Genomic DNA, 22,848 nt, shown 5'->3' with positions numbered 1-22,848 from the left:
TATATACACAGCACAGCCGCCCTCACCTCCCTCCGCACAGTACACACTATATACACAGCACAGCCGCCATCACCTCCCTCCGTCCACACAGTACACACTATATACACACAGCACAGCCGCCCTCACCTCCCTCCGTCCACACAGTACACACTATATATACACAGCACAGCCGCCCTCACCTCCCTCCGTCCACACTGTACACACTATATACACACAGCACAGCCGCCCTCACCTCCCTCCGCACAGTACACACTATATACACACACAGCACAGCCGCCCTCACCTCCGTCCGCACAGTACACACTATATACACACAGCACAGCCGCCCTCACCTCCCTCCGCACAGTAAACACTATATATACACAGCACAGCCGCCCTCACCTCCCTCCGCACAGTACACACTATATACACACAGAACAGCCGCCCTCACCTCCGTCCGTCCAGTACACACTATATACACACAGCACAGCCGCCCTCACCTCCCTCCGTCCATACAGTACACACTATATACACACAGCACAGCCGCCCTCACCTCCCTCCGCACAGTACACACTATATACACACAGCACAGCCGCCCTCACCTCCCTCCGTCCACACAGTACACACTATATACACACAGCACAGCCGCCCTCACCTCCCTCCGTCCACACAGTACACACTATATACACACACAGCACAGCCGCCCTCACCTCCCTCCGCACAGTACACACTATATATACACAGCACAGCCGCCCTCACCTCCGTCCGCACAGTACACACTATATACACAGCACAGCCGCCCTCACCTCCCTCCGCACAGTACACACTATATACACACAGCACAGCCGCCATCACCTCCCTCCGTCCACACTATATACACACAGCACAGCCGCCCTCACCTCCCTCCGTCCACACTATATATACACAGCACAGCCGCCCTCACCTCCCTCCGTCCGCACAGTACACACTATATATACACAGCACAGCCGCCCTCACCTCCCTCCGCACAGTACACACTATATACACACAGCACAGCCGCCCTCACCTCCGTCCGTCCAGTACACACTATATACACACAGCACAGCCGCCCTCACCTCCCTCCGTCCACACAGTACACACTATATACACACAGCACAGCCGCCCTCACCTCCCTCCGTCCACACAGTACACACTATATACACACAGCACAGCCGCCCTCACCTCCCTCCGTCCACACAGTATACACTATATACACACAGCACAGCCGCCCTCACCTCCGTCCGTCCAGTATACACACAGCACAGCCGCCCTCACCTCCCTCCGCACAGTACACACTATATACACACAGCACAGCCGCCCTCACCTCCCTCCGCACAGTACACACTATATACACACAGCCGCCCTCACCTCCCTCCGCACAGTACACACTATATACACACAGCACAGCCGCCCTCACCTCCCTCCGCACTGTACACACTATATACACAGCACAGCCGCCCTCACCTCCCTCCGCACAGTACACACTATATACACACAGCACAGCCGCCATCACCTCCCTCCGTCCACACAGTACACACTATATACACACAGCACAGCCGCCCTCACCTCCCTCCGTCCACACAGTACACACTATATATACACAGCACAGCCGCCCTCACCTCCGTCCGCACAGTACACACTATATACACACACAGCACAGCCGCCCTCACCTCCCTCCGCACAGTACACACTATATACACACACAGCACAGCCGCCCTCACCTCCGTCCGCACAGTACACACTATATACACACAGCACAGCCGCCCTCACCTCCCTCCGCACAGTAAACACTATATATACACAGCACAGCCGCCCTCACCTCCCTCCGCACAGTACACACTATATACACACAGAACAGCCGCCCTCACCTCCGTCCGTCCAGTACACACTATATACACACAGCACAGCCGCCCTCACCTCCCTCCGTCCATACAGTACACACTATATACACACAGCACAGCCGCCCTCACCTCCCTCCGCACAGTACACACTATATACACACAGCACAGCCGCCCTCACCTCCCTCCGTCCACACAGTACACACTATATACACACAGCACAGCCGCCCTCACCTCCCTCCGTCCACACAGTACACACTATATACACACAGCACAGCCGCCCTCACCTCCCTCCGCACAGTACACACTATATATACACAGCACAGCCGCCCTCACCTCCGTCCGCATAGTACACACTATATACACAGCACAGCCGCCCTCACCTCCCTCCGCACAGTACACACTATATACACACAGCACAGCCGCCATCACCTCCCTCCGTCCACACTATATACACACACAGCACAGCCGCCCTCACCTCCCTCCGTCCACACAGTACACACTATATATACACAGCACAGCCGCCCTCACCTCCCTCCGTCCGCACAGTACACACTATATATACACAGCACAGCCGCCCTCACCTCCCTCCGCACAGTACACACTATATACACAGCACAGCCGCCCTCACCTCCCTCCGCACAGTACACACTATATACACACAGCACAGCCGCCCTCACCTCCGTCCGTCCAGTACACACTATATACACACAGCACAGCCGCCCTCACCTCCCTCCGTCCACACAGTACACACTATATACACACAGCACAGCCGCCCTCACCTCCCTCCGTCCACACAGTACACACTATATACACACAGCACAGCCGCCCTCACCTCCCTCCGTCCACACAGTACACACTATATACACACAGCACAGCCGCCCTCACCTCCCTCCGTCCGCACAGTACACACTATATATACACAGCACAGCCGCCCTCACCTCCCTGCGCACAGTACACACTATATACACAGCACAGCCGCCCTCACCTCCCTCCGCACAGTACACACTATATACACACAGCACAGCCGCCCTCACCTCCGTCCGTCCAGTACACACTATATACACACAGCACAGCCGCCCTCACCTCCCTCCGTCCACACAGTACACACTATATACACACAGCACAGCCGCCCTCACCTCCCTCCGTCCACACAGTATACACTATATACACACAGCACAGCCGCCCTCACCTCCGTCCGTCCAGTATACACACAGCACAGCCGCCCTCACCTCCCTCCGCACAGTACACACTATATACACACAGCACAGCCGCCCTCACCTCCCTCCGCACAGTACACACTATATACACACAGCACAGCTGCCCTCACCTCCCTCCGCACAGTACACACTATATACACACAGCACAGCCGCCCTCACCTCCGTCCGCACAGTACACACTATATACACAGCACAGCCGCCCTCACCTCCCTCCGCACAGTACACACTATATATACACAGCACAGCCGCCCTCACCTCCGTCCGCACAGTACACACTATATACACACAGCACAGCCGCCCTCACCTCCGTCCGCACAGTACACACTATATATACACAGCACAGCCGCCCTCACCTCCCTCTGCACAGTACACACTATATACACACAGCACAGCCGCCCTCACCTCCCTCCGTCCACACTATATACACACAGCACAGCCGCCCTCACCTCCCTCCGCACAGTACACACTATATACACAGCACAGCCGCCCTCACCTCCGTCCGCACAGTACACACTATATACACACAGCACAGCCGCCATCACCTCCCTCCGCACAGTACACACTATATATACACAGCACAGCCGCCCTCACCTCCCTCCGCACAGTACACACTATATACACACAGCACAGCCGCCCTCACCTCCCTCCGTCCACACTATATACACACAGCACAGCCGCCCTCACCTCCCTCCGCACAGTACACACTATATACACAGCACAGCCGCCCTCACCTCCGTCCGCACAGTACACACACAGCACAGCCGCCATCACCTCCCTCCGCACAGTACACACTATATACACACAGCACAGCCGCCCTCACCTCCCTCCGCACAGTACACACTATATACACACAGCACAGCCGCCCTCACCTCCCTCCGCACAGTACACACTATATACACAGCACAGCCGCCCTCACCTCCCTCCGCACAGTACACACTATATACACACAGCACAGCCGCCCTCACCTCCGTCCGCACAGTACACACAGCACAGCCGCCCTCACCTCCCTCCGTCCGCACAGTACACACTATATATACACAGCACAGCCGCCCTCACCTCCGTCCGCACAGTACACACTATATACACACAGCACAGCCGCCCTCACCTCCCTCCGCACAGTACACACTATATACACACAGCACAGCCGCCCTCACCTCCCTCCGTCCACACTATATACACACAGCACAGCCGCCCTCACCTCCCTCCGTCCACACAGTACACACTATATACACACAGCACAGCCGCCCTCACCTCCCTCCGTCCACACAGTACACACTATATACACAGCACAGCCACCCTCACCTCCCTCCGTCCGCACAGTACACACTATATACACAGCACAGCCGCCCTCACCTCCCTCCGTCCGCACAGTACACACTATATACACACAGCACAGCCGCCCTCACCTCCCTCCGCACAGTACAAACTATATACACACAGCACAGCCGCCCTCACCTCCCTCCGTCCACACAGTACACACTATATACACACAGCACAGCCGCCCTCACCTCCCTTCGCACAGTACACACTATATACACAGCACAGCCGCCCTCACCTCCCTCCGCACAGTACACACTATATACACACAGCACAGCCGCCCTCACCTCCGTCCGCACAGTACACACTATATACACACAGCACAGCCGCCCTCACCTCCGTCCGTCCAGTACACACTATATACACACAGCACAGCTGCCCTCACCTCCCTCCGTCCACACTATATACACACAGCACAGCCGCCCTCACCTCCCTCCGTCCACACAGTACACACTATATACACAGCACAGCCGCCCTCACCTCCCTCCGCACAGTACACACTATATACACAGCACAGCCGCCCTCACCTCCCTCCGCACAGTACACACAGCACAGCCGCCCTCACCTCCGTCCGCACAGTACACACTATATACACACAGCACAGCCGCCCTCACCTCCGTCCGTCCAGTACACACTATATACACAGCACAGCCGCCCTCACCTCCCTCCGCCCACACAGTACACACTATATACACACAGCACAGCCGCCCTCACCTCCCTCCGTCCACACAGTACACACTATATACACACAGCACAGCCGCCCTCACCTCCCTCCGCACAGTACACACTATATACACACAGCACAGCCGCCCTCACCTCCGTCCGCACAGTACACACAACACCCCTCACCTCCCTCCGCACAGTACACACTATATACACAGCACAGCCGCCCTCACCTCCCTCCGCACAGTACACACTATATACACACAGCACAGCCGCCCTCACCTCCGTCCGCACAGTACACACTATATACACACAGCACAGCCGCCCTCACCTCCGTCCGTCCAGTACACACTATATACACACAGCACAGCTGCCCTCACCTCCCTCCGTCCACACTATATACACACAGCACAGCCGCCCTCACCTCCCTCCGTCCACACAGTACACACTATATACACAGCACAGCCGCCCTCACCTCCCTCCGCACAGTACACACTATATACACAGCACAGCCGCCCTCACCTCCCTCCGCACAGTACACACAGCACAGCCGCCCTCACCTCCGTCCGCACAGTACACACTATATACACACAGCACAGCCGCCCTCACCTCCGTCCGCACAGTACACACTATATACACACAGCACAGCCGCCCTCACCTCCGTCCGCACAGTACACACTATATACACAGCACAGCCGCCCTCACCTCCCTCCGCACAGTACACACTATATATACACAGCACAGCCGCCCTCACCTCCCTCCGCACAGTACACACTATATACACACAGCCGCCCTCACCTCCCTCCGCACAGTACACACTATATACACACAGCACAGCCGCCCTCACCTCCCTCCGCACTGTACACACTATATACACAGCACAGCCGCCCTCACCTCCCTCCGCACAGTACACACTATATACACACAGCACAGCCGCCATCACCTCCCTCCGTCCACACAGTACACACTATATACACACAGCACAGCCGCCCTCACCTCCCTCCGTCCACACAGTACACACTATATATACACAGCACAGCCGCCCTCACCTCCGTCCGCACAGTACACACTATATACACACACAGCACAGCCGCCCTCACCTCCCTCCGCACAGTACACACTATATACACACACAGCACAGCCGCCCTCACCTCCGTCCGCACAGTACACACTATATACACACAGCACAGCCGCCCTCACCTCCCTCCGCACAGTAAACACTATATATACACAGCACAGCCGCCCTCACCTCCCTCCGCACAGTACACACTATATACACACAGAACAGCCGCCCTCACCTCCGTCCGTCCAGTACACACTATATACACACAGCACAGCCGCCCTCACCTCCCTCCGTCCATACAGTACACACTATATACACACAGCACAGCCGCCCTCACCTCCCTCCGCACAGTACACACTATATACACACAGCACAGCCGCCCTCACCTCCCTCCGTCCACACAGTACACACTATATACACACAGCACAGCCGCCCTCACCTCCCTCCGTCCACACAGTACACACTATATACACACAGCACAGCCGCCCTCACCTCCCTCCGCACAGTACACACTATATATACACAGCACAGCCGCCCTCACCTCCGTCCGCACAGTACACACTATATACACAGCACAGCCGCCCTCACCTCCCTCCGCACAGTACACACTATATACACACAGCACAGCCGCCATCACCTCCCTCCGTCCACACTATATACACACACAGCACAGCCGCCCTCACCTCCCTCCGTCCACACAGTACACACTATATATACACAGCACAGCCGCCCTCACCTCCCTCCGTCCGCACAGTACACACTATATATACACAGCACAGCCGCCCTCACCTCCCTCCGCACAGTACACACTATATACACAGCACAGCCGCCCTCACCTCCCTCCGCACAGTACACACTATATACACACAGCACAGCCGCCCTCACCTCCGTCCGTCCAGTACACACTATATACACACAGCACAGCCGCCCTCACCTCCCTCCGTCCACACAGTACACACTATATACACACAGCACAGCCGCCCTCACCTCCCTCCGTCCACACAGTACACACTATATACACACAGCACAGCCGCCCTCACCTCCCTCCGTCCACACAGTACACACTATATACACACAGCACAGCCGCCCTCACCTCCCTCCGTCCGCACAGTACACACTATATATACACAGCACAGCCGCCCTCACCTCCCTGCGCACAGTACACACTATATACACAGCACAGCCGCCCTCACCTCCCTCCGCACAGTACACACTATATACACACAGCACAGCCGCCCTCACCTCCGTCCGTCCAGTACACACTATATACACACAGCACAGCCGCCCTCACCTCCCTCCGTCCACACAGTACACACTATATACACACAGCACAGCCGCCCTCACCTCCCTCCGTCCACACAGTATACACTATATACACACAGCACAGCCGCCCTCACCTCCGTCCGTCCAGTATACACACAGCACAGCCGCCCTCACCTCCCTCCGCACAGTACACACTATATACACACAGCACAGCCGCCCTCACCTCCCTCCGCACAGTACACACTATATACACACAGCACAGCTGCCCTCACCTCCCTCCGCACAGTACACACTATATACACACAGCACAGCCGCCCTCACCTCCGTCCGCACAGTACACACTATATACACAGCACAGCCGCCCTCACCTCCCTCCGCACAGTACACACTATATATACACAGCACAGCCGCCCTCACCTCCGTCCGCACAGTACACACTATATACACACAGCACAGCCGCCCTCACCTCCGTCCGCACAGTACACACTATATATACACAGCACAGCCGCCCTCACCTCCCTCTGCACAGTACACACTATATACACACAGCACAGCCGCCCTCACCTCCCTCCGTCCACACTATATACACACAGCACAGCCGCCCTCACCTCCCTCCGCACAGTACACACTATATACACAGCACAGCCGCCCTCACCTCCGTCCGCACAGTACACACTATATACACACAGCACAGCCGCCATCACCTCCCTCCGCACAGTACACACTATATATACACAGCACAGCCGCCCTCACCTCCCTCCGCACAGTACACACTATATACACACAGCACAGCCGCCCTCACCTCCCTCCGTCCACACTATATACACACAGCACAGCCGCCCTCACCTCCCTCCGCACAGTACACACTATATACACAGCACAGCCGCCCTCACCTCCGTCCGCACAGTACACACACAGCACAGCCGCCATCACCTCCCTCCGCACAGTACACACTATATACACACAGCACAGCCGCCCTCACCTCCCTCCGCACAGTACACACTATATACACACAGCACAGCCGCCCTCACCTCCCTCCGCACAGTACACACTATATACACAGCACAGCCGCCCTCACCTCCCTCCGCACAGTACACACTATATACACACAGCACAGCCGCCCTCACCTCCGTCCGCACAGTACACACAGCACAGCCGCCCTCACCTCCCTCCGTCCGCACAGTACACACTATATATACACAGCACAGCCGCCCTCACCTCCGTCCGCACAGTACACACTATATACACACAGCACAGCCGCCCTCACCTCCCTCCGCACAGTACACACTATATACACACAGCACAGCCGCCCTCACCTCCCTCCGTCCACACTATATACACACAGCACAGCCGCCCTCACCTCCCTCCGTCCACACAGTACACACTATATACACACAGCACAGCCGCCCTCACCTCCCTCCGTCCACACAGTACACACTATATACACAGCACAGCCACCCTCACCTCCCTCCGTCCGCACAGTACACACTATATACACAGCACAGCCGCCCTCACCTCCCTCCGTCCGCACAGTACACACTATATACACACAGCACAGCCGCCCTCACCTCCCTCCGCACAGTACAAACTATATACACACAGCACAGCCGCCCTCACCTCCCTCCGTCCACACAGTACACACTATATACACACAGCACAGCCGCCCTCACCTCCCTTCGCACAGTACACACTATATACACAGCACAGCCGCCCTCACCTCCCTCCGCACAGTACACACTATATACACACAGCACAGCCGCCCTCACCTCCGTCCGCACAGTACACACTATATACACACAGCACAGCCGCCCTCACCTCCGTCCGTCCAGTACACACTATATACACACAGCACAGCTGCCCTCACCTCCCTCCGTCCACACTATATACACACAGCACAGCCGCCCTCACCTCCCTCCGTCCACACAGTACACACTATATACACAGCACAGCCGCCCTCACCTCCCTCCGCACAGTACACACTATATACACAGCACAGCCGCCCTCACCTCCCTCCGCACAGTACACACAGCACAGCCGCCCTCACCTCCGTCCGCACAGTACACACTATATACACACAGCACAGCCGCCCTCACCTCCGTCCGTCCAGTACACACTATATACACAGCACAGCCGCCCTCACCTCCCTCCGCCCACACAGTACACACTATATACACACAGCACAGCCGCCCTCACCTCCCTCCGTCCACACAGTACACACTATATACACACAGCACAGCCGCCCTCACCTCCCTCCGCACAGTACACACTATATACACACAGCACAGCCGCCCTCACCTCCGTCCGCACAGTACACACAGCACCCCTCACCTCCCTCCGCACAGTACACACTATATACACAGCACAGCCGCCCTCACCTCCCTCCGCACAGTACACACTATATACACACAGCACAGCCGCCCTCACCTCCGTCCGCACAGTACACACTATATACACACAGCACAGCCGCCCTCACCTCCGTCCGTCCAGTACACACTATATACACACAGCACAGCTGCCCTCACCTCCCTCCGTCCACACTATATACACACAGCACAGCCGCCCTCACCTCCCTCCGTCCACACAGTACACACTATATACACAGCACAGCCGCCCTCACCTCCCTCCGCACAGTACACACTATATACACAGCACAGCCGCCCTCACCTCCCTCCGCACAGTACACACAGCACAGCCGCCCTCACCTCCGTCCGCACAGTACACACTATATACACACAGCACAGCCGCCCTCACCTCCGTCCGTCCAGTACACACTATATACACAGCACAGCCGCCCTCACCTCCCTCCGCCCACACAGTACACACTATATACACACAGCACAGCCGCCCTCACCTCCCTCCGTCCACACAGTACACACTATATACACACAGCACAGCCGCCCTCACCTCCCTCCGCACAGTACACACTATATACACACAGCACAGCCGCCCTCACCTCCGTCCGCACAGTACACACAGCACCCCTCACCTCCCTCCGCACAGTACACACTATATACACACAGCACAGCCGCCCTCACCTCCCTCCGCACAGTACACACTATATATACACAGCACAGCCGCCCTCACCTCCCTCCGCACAGTACACACTATATACACACAGCACAGCCGCCCTCACCTCCCTCCGTCCACACTATATACACACAGCACAGCCGCCCTCACCTCCCTCCGCACAGTACACACTATATACACACAGCACAGCCGCCCTCACCTCCCTCCGCACAGTACACACTATATACACAGCACAGCCGCCCTCACCTCCCTCCGCACAGTACACACTATATACACACAGCACAGCCGCCATCACCTCCCTCCGTCCACACAGTACACACTATATACACACAGCACAGCCGCCCTCACCTCCCTCCGTCCACACAGTACACACTATATATACACAGCACAGCCGCCCTCACCTCCGTCCGCACAGTACACACTATATACACAGCACAGCCGTCCTCACCTCCCTCCGCACAGTACACACTATATACACACACAGCACAGCCGCCCTCACCTCCCTCCGTCCACACTGTACACACTATATACACACAGCACAGCCGCCCTCACCTCCCTCCGCACAGTACACACTATATACACACACAGCACAGCCGCCCTCACCTCCGTCCGCACAGTACACACTATATACACACAGCACAGCCGCCCTCACCTCCCTCCGCACAGTAAACACTATATATACACAGCACAGCCGCCCTCACCTCCCTCCGCACAGTACACACTATATACACACAGAACAGCCGCCCTCACCTCCGTCCGTCCAGTACACACTATATACACACAGCACAGCCGCCCTCACCTCCCTCCGTCCATACAGTACACACTATATACACACAGCACAGCCGCCCTCACCTCCCTCCGCACAGTACACACTATATACACACAGCACAGCCGCCCTCACCTCCCTCCGTCCACACAGTACACACTATATACACACAGCACAGCCGCCCTCACCTCCCTCCGTCCACACAGTACACACTATATACACACAGCACAGCCGCCCTCACCTCCCTCCGCACAGTACACACTATATATACACAGCACAGCCGCCCTCACCTCCGTCCGCACAGTACACACTATATACACAGCACAGCCGCCCTCACCTCCCTCCGCACAGTACACACTATATACACACAGCACAGCCACCCTCACCTCCCTCCGTCCACACTATATACACACAGCACAGCCGCCCTCACCTCCCTCCGTCCACACTATATATACACAGCACAGCCGCCCTCACCTCCCTCCGTCCGCACAGTACACACTATATACACACAGCACAGCCGCCCTCACCTCCCTCCGTCCACACTATATACACACAGCACAGCCGCCCTCACCTCCCTCCGCACAGTACACACTATATACACACAGCACAGCCGCCCTCACCTCCCTCCGCACAGTACACACTATATACACAGCACAGCCGCCCTCACCTCCCTCCGCACAGTACACACTATATACACACAGCACAGCCGCCATCACCTCCCTCCGTCCACACAGTACACACTATATACACACAGCACAGCCGCCCTCACCTCCCTCCGTCCACACAGTACACACTATATATACACAGCACAGCCGCCCTCACCTCCGTCCGCACAGTACACACTATATACACAGCACAGCCGTCCTCACCTCCCTCCGCACAGTACACACTATATACACACACAGCACAGCCGCCCTCACCTCCCTCCGTCCACACTGTACACACTATATACACACAGCACAGCCGCCCTCACCTCCCTCCGCACAGTACACACTATATACACACACAGCACAGCCGCCCTCACCTCCGTCCGCACAGTACACACTATATACACACAGCACAGCCGCCCTCACCTCCCTCCGCACAGTAAACACTATATATACACAGCACAGCCGCCCTCACCTCCCTCCGCACAGTACACACTATATACACACAGAACAGCCGCCCTCACCTCCGTCCGTCCAGTACACACTATATACACACAGCACAGCCGCCCTCACCTCCCTCCGTCCATACAGTACACACTATATACACACAGCACAGCCGCCCTCACCTCCCTCCGCACAGTACACACTATATACACACAGCACAGCCGCCCTCACCTCCCTCCGTCCACACAGTACACACTATATACACACAGCACAGCCGCCCTCACCTCCCTCCGTCCACACAGTACACACTATATACACACAGCACAGCCGCCCTCACCTCCCTCCGCACAGTACACACTATATATACACAGCACAGCCGCCCTCACCTCCGTCCGCACAGTACACACTATATACACAGCACAGCCGCCCTCACCTCCCTCCGCACAGTACACACTATATACACACAGCACAGCCGCCATCACCTCCCTCCGTCCACACTATATACACACAGCACAGCCGCCCTCACCTCCCTCCGTCCACACTATATATACACAGCACAGCCGCCCTCACCTCCCTCCGTCCGCACAGTACACACTATATATACACAGCACAGCCGCCCTCACCTCCCTCCGCACAGTACACACTATATACACACAGCACAGCCGCCCTCACCTCCGTCCGTCCAGTACACACTATATACACACAGCACAGCCGCCCTCACCTCCCTCCGTCCACACAGTACACACTATATACACACAGCACAGCCGCCCTCACCTCCCTCCGTCCATACAGTACACACTATATACACACAGCACAGCCGCCCTCACCTCCCTCCGCACAGTACACACTATATACACACAGCACAGCCGCCCTCACCTCCCTCCGTCCACACAGTACACACTATATACACACAGCACAGCCGCCCTCACCTCCCTCCGTCCACACAGTACACACTATATACACACAGCACAGCCGCCCTCACCTCCCTCCGCACAGTACACACTATATATACACAGCACAGCCGCCCTCACCTCCGTCCGCACAGTACACACTATATACACAGCACAGCCGCCCTCACCTCCCTCCGCACAGTACACACTATATACACACAGCACAGCCGCCATCACCTCCCTCCGTCCACACTATATACACACAGCACAGCCGCCCTCACCTCCCTCCGTCCACACTATATATACACAGCACAGCCGCCCTCACCTCCCTCCGTCCGCACAGTACACACTATATATACACAGCACAGCCGCCCTCACCTCCCTCCGCACAGTACACACTATATACACACAGCACAGCCGCCCTCACCTCCGTCCGTCCAGTACACACTATATACACACAGCACAGCCGCCCTCACCTCCCTCCGTCCACACAGTACACACTATATACACACAGCACAGCCGCCCTCACCTCCCTCCGTCCACACAGTACACACTATATACACACAGCACAGCCGCCCTCACCTCCCTCCGTCCACACAGTATACACTATATACACACAGCACAGCCGCCCTCACCTCCGTCCGTCCAGTATACACACAGCACAGCCGCCCTCACCTCCCTCCGCACAGTACACACTATATACACACAGCACAGCCGCCCTCACCTCCCTCCGCACAGTACACACTATATACACACAGCCGCCCTCACCTCCCTCCGCACAGTACACACTATATACACACAGCACAGCCGCCCTCACCTCCCTCCGCACTGTACACACTATATACACAGCACAGCCGCCCTCACCTCCCTCCGCACAGTACACACTATATACACACAGCACAGCCGCCCTCACCTCCCTCCGCACAGTACACACTATATACACACAGCACAGCCGCCCTCACCTCCCTCCGTCCACACAGTACACACTATATACACACAGCACAGCTGCCCTCACCTCCCTCCGTCCACACAGTACACACTATATATACACAGCACAGCCGCCCTCACCTCCGTCCGCACAGTACACACTATATACACACACAGCACAGCCGCCCTCACCTCCCTCCGCACAGTACACACTATATACACACCCAGCACAGCCGCCCTCACCTCCCTCCGCACAGTAAACACTATATATACACAGCACAGCCGCCCTCACCTCCCTCCGCACAGTACACACTATATACACACAGAACAGCCGCCCTCACCTCCGTCCGTCCAGTACACACTATATACACACAGCACAGCCGCCCTCACCTCCCTCCGTCCATACAGTACACACTATATACACACAGCACAGCCGCCCTCACCTCCCTCCGCACAGTACACACTATATACACACAGCACAGCCGCCCTCACCTCCCTCCGTCCACACAGTACACACTATATACACACAGCACAGCCGCCCTCACCTCCCTCCGTCCACACAGTACACACTATATACACACAGCACAGCCGCCCTCACCTCCCTCCGCACAGTACACACTATATATACACAGCACAGCCGCCCTCACCTCCGTCCGCACAGTACACACTATATACACAGCACAGCCGCCCTCACCTCCCTCCGCACAGTACACACTATATACACACAGCACAGCCGCCATCACCTCCCTCCGTCCACACTATATACACACACAGCACAGCCGCCCTCACCTCCCTCCGTCCACACAGTACACACTATATATACACAGCACAGCCGCCCTCACCTCCCTCCGTCCGCACAGTACACACTATATATACACAGCACAGCCGCCCTCACCTCCCTCCGCACAGTACACACAATATACACAGCACAGCCGCCCTCACCTCCCTCCGCACAGTACACACTATATACACACAGCACAGCCGCCCTCACCTCCGTCCGTCCAGTACACACTATATACACACAGCACAGCCGCCCTCACCTCCCTCCGTCCACACAGTACACACTATATACACACAGCACAGCCGCCCTCACCTCCCTCCGTCCACACAGTACACACTATATACACACAGCACAGCCGCCCTCACCTCCCTCCGTCCACACAGTACACACTATATACACACAGCACAGCCGCCCTCACCTCCCTCCGTCCGCACAGTACACACTATATATACACAGCACAGCCGCCCTCACCTCCCTGCGCACAGTACACACTATATACACAGCACAGCCGCCCTCACCTCCCTCCGCACAGTACACACTATATACACACAGCACAGCCGCCCTCACCTCCGTCCGTCCAGTACACACTATATACACACAGCACAGCCGCCCTCACCTCCCTCCGTCCACACAGTACACACTATATACACACAGCACAGCCGCCCTCACCTCCCTCCGTCCACACAGTATACACTATATACACACAGCACAGCCGCCCTCACCTCCCTCCGTCCACACAGTATACACTATATACACACAGCACAGCCGCCCTCACCTCCCTCCGCACAGTACACACTATATACACACAGCACAGCCGCCCTCACCTCCCTCCGCACAGTACACACTATATACACACAGCACAGCTGCCCTCACCTCCCTCCGCACAGTACACACTATATACACACAGCACAGCCGCCCTCACCTCCGTCCGCACAGTACACACTATATACACAGCACAGCCGCCCTCACCTCCCTCCGCACAGTACACACTATATATACACAGCACAGCCGCCCTCACCTCCGTCCGCACAGTACACACTATATACACACAGCACAGCCGCCCTCACCTCCGTCCGCACAGTACACACTATATATACACAGCACAGCCGCCCTCACCTCCCTCCGCACAGTACACACTATATACACACAGCACAGCCGCCCTCACCTCCCTCCGTCCACACTATATACACACAGCACAGCCGCCCTCACCTCCCTCCGCACAGTACACACTATATACACAGCACAGCCGCCCTCACCTCCGTCCGCACAGTACACACTATATACACACAGCACAGCCGCCATCACCTCCCTCCGCACAGTACACACTATATACACACAGCACAGCCGCCCTCACCTCCGTCCGCACAGTACACACTATATACACACAGCACAGCCGCCCTCACCTCCGTCCGCACAGTACACACTATATATACACAGCACAGCCGCCCTCACCTCCCTCCGCACAGTACACACTATATACACACAGCACAGCCGCCCTCACCTCCCTCCGTCCACACTATATACACACAGCACAGCCGCCCTCACCTCCCTCCGCACAGTACACACTATATACACAGCACAGCCGCCCTCACCTCCGTCCGCACAGTACACACACAGCACAGCCGCCATCACCTCCCTCCGCACAGTACACACTATATACACACAGCACAGCCGCCCTCACCTCCCTCCGCACAGTACACACTATATACACACAGCACAGCCGCCCTCAGCTCCCTCCGCACAGTACACACTATATACACAGCACAGCCGCCCTCACCTCCCTCCGCACAGTACACACTATATACACACAGCACAGCCGCCCTCACCTCCGTCCGCACAGTACACACAGCACAGCCGCCCTCACCTCCCTCCGTCCGCACAGTACACACTATATATACACAGCACAGCCGCCCTCACCTCCGTCCGCACAGTACACACTATATACACACAGCACAGCCGCCCTCACCTCCCTCCGCACAGTACACACTATATACACACAGCACAGCCGCCCTCACCTCCCTCCGTCCACACTATATACACACAGCACAGCCGCCCTCACCTCCCTCCGCACAGTACACACTATATACACAGCACAGCCGCCCTCACCTCCGTCCGCACAGTACACACTATATACACACAGCACAGCCGCCATCACCTCCCTCCGTCCACACTATATACACACAGCACAGCCGCCCTCACCTCCCTCCGCACAGTACACACTATATACACACAGCACAGCCGCCCTCACCTCCCTCCGCACAGTACACACTATATACACACAGCACAGCCGCCCTCACCTCCCTCCGTCCACACTATATACACACAGCACAGCCGCCCTCACCTCCCTCCGCACAGTACACACTATATACACACAGCACAGCCGCCCTCACCTCCCTCCGCACAGTACACACTATATACACAGCACAGCCGCCCTCACCTCCCTCCGCACAGTACACACTATATACACACAGCACAGCCGCCATCACCTCCCTCCGTCCACACAGTACACACTATATACACACAGCACAGCCGCCCTCACCTCCCTCCGTCCACACAGTACACACTATATATACACAGCACAGCCGCCCTCACCTCCGTCCGCACAGTACACACTATATACACAGCACAGCCGCCCTCACCTCCCTCCGCACAGTACACACTATATACACACACAGCACAGCCGCCCTCACCTCCCTCCGTCCACACAGTACACACTATATACACACAGCACAGCCGCCCTCACCTCCCTCCGCACAGTACACACTATATACACACACAGCACAGCCGCCCTCACCTCCGTCCGCACAGTACACACTATATACACACAGCACAGCCGCCCTCACCTCCCTCCGCACAGTAAACACTATATATACACAGCACAGCCGCCCTCACCTCCCTCCGCACAGTACACACTATATACACACAGAACAGCCGCCCTCACCTCCGTCCGTCCAGTACACACTATATACACACAGCACAGCCGCCCTCACCTCCCTCCGTCCATACAGTACACACTATATACACACAGCACAGCCGCCCTCACCTCCCTCCGCACAGTACACACTATATACACACAGCACAGCCGCCCTCACCTCCCTCCGCACAGTACACACTATATACACACAGCACAGCCGCCCTCACCTCCCTCCGTCCACACAGTACACACTATATACACACAGCACAGCCGCCCTCACCTCCCTCCGCACAGTACACACTATATATACACAGCACAGCCGCCCTCACCTCCGTCCGCACAGTACACACTATATACACAGCACAGCCGCCCTCACCTCCCTCCGCACAGTACACACTATATACACACAGCACAGCCGCCATCACCTCCCTCCGTCCACACTATATACACACAGCACAGCCGCCCTCACCTCCCTCCGTCCACACAGTACACACTATATATACACAGCACAGCCGCCCTCACCTCCCTCCGTCCGCACAGTACACACTATATATACACAGCACAGCCGCCCTCACCTCCCTCCGCACAGTACACACTATATACACACAGCACAGCCGCCCTCACCTCCGTCCGTCCAGTACACACTATATACACACAGCACAGCCGCCCTCACCTTCCTCCGTCCACACTATATACACACAGCACAGCCGCCCTCACCTTCCTCCGTCCACACAGTATACACTATATACACACAGCACAGCCGCCCTCACCTCCGTCCGTCCAGTATACACACAGCACAGCCGCCCTCACCTCCCTCCGCACAGTACACACTATATACACACACAGCACAGCCGCCCTCACCTCCCTCCGCACAGTACACACTATATACACACACAGCACAGCCGCCCTCACCTCCCTCCGCACAGTACACACTATATACACACAGCACAGCCGCCCTCACCTCCCTCCGCACAGTACACACTATATACACAGCACAGCCGCCCTCACCTCCCTCCGCACAGTACACACTATACACACAGCACAGCCGCCCTCACCTCCCTCCGCACAGTACACACTATACACACAGCACAGCCGCCCTCACCTCCCTCCGCACAGTACACACTATATACACACAGCACAGCCGCCATCACCTCCCTCCGTCCACACAGTACACACTATATACACACAGCACAGCCGCCCTCAACTCCCTCCGTCCACACAGTACACACTATATATACACAGCACAGCCGCCCTCACCTCCCTCCGCACAGTACACACTATATACACACACAGCACAGCCGCCCTCACCTCCCTCCGTCCACACAGTACACACTATATACACACAGCACAGCCGCCCTCACCTCCCTCCGCACAGTACACACTATATACACACACAGCACAGCCGCCCTCACCTCCGTCCGCACAGTACACACTATATACACACAGCACAGCCGCCCTCACCTCCCTCCGCACAGTAAACACTATATATACACAGCACAGCCGCCCTCACCTCCCTCCGCACAGTACACACTATATACACACAGAACAGCCGCCCTCACCTCCGTCCGTCCAGTACACACTATATACACACAGCACAGCCGCCCTCACCTCCCTCCGTCCATACAGTACACACTATATACACACAGCACAGCCGCCCTCACCTCCCTCCGCACAGTACACACTATATACACACAGCACAGCCGCCCTCACCTCCCTCCGTCCACACAGTACACACTATATACACACAGCACAGCCGCCCTCACCTCCCTCCGCACAGTACACACTATATATACACAGCACAGCCGCCCTCACCTCCGTCCGCACAGTACACACTATATACACAGCACAGCCGCCCTCACCTCCCTCCGCACAGTACACACTATATACACACAGCACAGCCGCCATCACCTCCCTCCGTCCACACTATATACACACAGCACAGCCGCCCTCACCTCCCTCCGTCCACACAGTACACACTATATATACACAGCACAGCCGCCCTCACCTCCCTCCGTCCGCACAGTACACACTATATATACACAGCACAGCCGCCCTCACCTCCCTCCGCACAGTACACACTATATACACACAGCACAGCCGCCCTCACCTCCGTCCGTCCAGTACACACTATATACACACAGCACAGCCGCCCTCACCTCCCTCCGTCCACACAGTACACACTATATACACACAGCACAGCCGCCCTCACCTCCCTCCGTCCACACAGTACACACAGCACAGCCGCCCTCACCTCCCTCCGTCCAGTATACACACAGCACAGCCGCCCTCACCTCCCTCCGCACAGTACACACTATATACACACAGCACAGCCGCCCTCACCTCCCTCCGCACAGTACACACTATATACACACAGCACAGCCGCCCTCACCTCCCTCCGCACAGTACACACTATATACACACAGCACAGCCGCCCTCACCTCCGTCCGCACAGTACACACTATATACACACAGCACAGCCGCCCTCACCTCCCTCCGCACAGTACACACTATATACACACAGCACAGCCGCCCTCACCTCCGTCCGCACAGTACACACTATATACACAGCACAGCCGCCCTCACCTCCCTCCGTCCGCACAGTACACACTATATATACACAGCACAGCCGCCCTCACCTCCGTCCGCACAGTACACACTATATACACACAGCACAGCCGCCCTCACCTCCGTCCGCACAGTACACACTATATATACACAGCACAGCCGCCCTCACCTCCCTCCGCACAGTACACACTATATACACACAGCACAGCCGCCCTCACCTCCCTCCGTCCACACTATATACACACAGCACAGCCGCCCTCACCTCCCTCCGCACAGTACACACTATATACACAGCACAGCCGCCCTCACCTCCGTCCGCACAGTACACACTATATACACACAGCACAGCCGCCATCACCTCCCTCCGCACAGTACACACTATATACACACAGCACAGCCGCCCTCACCTCCGTCCGTACAGTACACACTATATACACACAGCACAGCCGCCCTCACCTCCGTCCGCACAGTACACACTATATATACACAGCACAGCCGCCCTCACCTCCCTCCGCACAGTACACACTATATACACACAGCACAGCCGCCCTCACCTCCCTCCGTCCACACTATATACACACAGCACAGCCGCCCTCACCTCCCTCCGCACAGTACACACTATATACACAGCACAGCCGCCCTCACCTCCGTCCGCACAGTACACACACAGCACAGCCGCCATCACCTCCCTCCGCACAGTACACACTATATACACACAGCACAGCCGCCCTCACCTCCCTCCGCACAGTACACACTATATACACACAGCACAGCCGCCCTCACCTCCCTCCGCACAGTACACACTATATACACAGCACAGCCGCCCTCACCTCCCTCCGCACAGTACACACTATATACACACAGCACAGCCGCCCTCACCTCCCTCCGCACAGTACACACTATATACACACAGCACAGCCGCCCTCACCTCCCTCCGTCCGCACAGTACACACTATATACACACAGCACAGCCGCCCTCACCTCCGTCCGCACAGTACACACTATATACACACAGCACAGCCGCCCTCACCTCCCTTCCTCCGCACAGTACACACTATATACACACAGCACAGCCGCCCTCACCTCCCTCCGTCCGCACAGTACACACTATATATACACAGCACAGCCGCCCTCACCTCCGTCCGCACAGTACACACTATATACACACAGCACAGCCGCCCTCACCTCCCTTCCTCCGCACAGTACACACTATATACACACAGCACAGCCGCCCTCACCTCCCTTCCTCTGTCCGCACAGTACACACTATATACACACAGTACACACTGTATACACACAGTACACACTGTATACACACAGTACACACTGTATACACACAGTACACACTATATACACACAGTATACACTCAGTACACACTATATATACACAGCACAGCCGCCCTCACCTCCCTTCCTCTGTCCGCACAGTACACACTATATACACACAGTATACACTCAGTACACACTATATACACTATATATACACAGCACAGCCGCCCTCACCTCCCTTCCTCTGTCCGCACAGTACACACTATATACACACAGTACACACTATATATACACAGCACAGCCGCCCTCACCTCCCTTCCTCCCTCCGCACAGTACACACTATATACACACAGTACACACTATATATACACAGCACAGCCGCCCTCACCTCCCTTCCTCTGTCCGCACAGTACACACTGCGCTGTCTCCGGGGCTGCGGCGCTTCCTGCACTCAGTCATGTGAACGCTCCTCATGTGATCAGCAGTGGGGGGAGGAGGGACTGCAGGAAGTCGCACAGTAGTCTGTGGAGGATGGGAGTCGTCGTCCTCCTGCCGCTCAGCTGTCCTCTGTGTTATCTCCTCTATTGCCATCTGTAGGAGACTAACGCCTGAGGCAGAAAGTGCCCCCTATACTGTTACTTACAATAAGTTTCTTTTGTGGTTTTGTCCTATGAGGTTATCCAGTAGCTGAGGTATGTATTGAGAGGTTCTGCAGCAGCTGAGGTATGTATTGAGAGGTTCTGCAGCAGCTGAGGTATGTATTGTGAGGTTCAGCAGCAGCCGAGGTATGTATTGTGATGTTCTGCAGCAGCTGAGGTATGTATTGCGAGGTTCAGCAGCAGCCGAGGTATGTATTGTGATGTTCTGCAGCAGCCGAGGTATGTATTGTGATGTTCTGCAGCAGCCGAGGTATGTATTGTGATGTTCTGCAGCAGCCGAGGTATGTATTGTGAGGTTCTGCAGCAGCCGAGGTATGTATTGTGAGGTTCTGCAGCAGCCGAGGTATGTATTGTGAGGTTCTGCAGCAGCCGAGGTATGTATTGTGAGGTTATCCAGTAGCTGAGGTGTGTATAGTGAGGTTCTGCAGCAGCCGAGGTATGTATTGTGAGGTTCTGCAGCAGCCGAGGTATGTATTGTGAGGTTCTGCAGCAGCCGAGGTATGTATTGTGAGGTTATCCAGTAGCTGAGGTGTGTATAGTGAGGTTCTGCAGCAGCTGAGGTATGTAATATGAGGTTCTGCACCAGCTGAGGTATGTA

General features: G+C 56.5%; 1 protein-coding gene across 5 annotated transcripts in view; it reads right to left on the bottom strand.

The window, feature by feature from the left end:
• HPS1 (HPS1 biogenesis of lysosomal organelles complex 3 subunit 1) overlaps window positions 1-22,068 on the bottom strand; it is a 159,729-nt gene extending 137,661 nt beyond the window's left edge. For 2 of the 5 annotated variants that reach the window (XR_011318547.1, XM_069754003.1), the window contains exon 1: window positions 21,980-22,068. The gene's annotated coding sequence lies outside the window, so the exon portion shown is untranslated. Of the gene's footprint in view, window positions 1-21,560; window positions 21,591-21,979 lie in introns of those variants that run through there. The other 3 variants (XM_069754004.1, XM_069753999.1, XM_069754002.1) reach the window with 3 other exon arrangements.
• Window positions 22,069-22,848: the final 780 nt, after the last annotated feature.

The sequence above is a fragment of the Ranitomeya imitator genome, chromosome 2 (assembly GCF_032444005.1).
Source record: "Ranitomeya imitator isolate aRanImi1 chromosome 2, aRanImi1.pri, whole genome shotgun sequence".
NCBI classification, from domain to species: domain Eukaryota; kingdom Metazoa; phylum Chordata; class Amphibia; order Anura; family Dendrobatidae; genus Ranitomeya; species Ranitomeya imitator.
The sequence above is the reverse complement of the archived record's forward strand: the minus strand, read 5'-3'. Positions and strand labels throughout refer to the sequence as shown.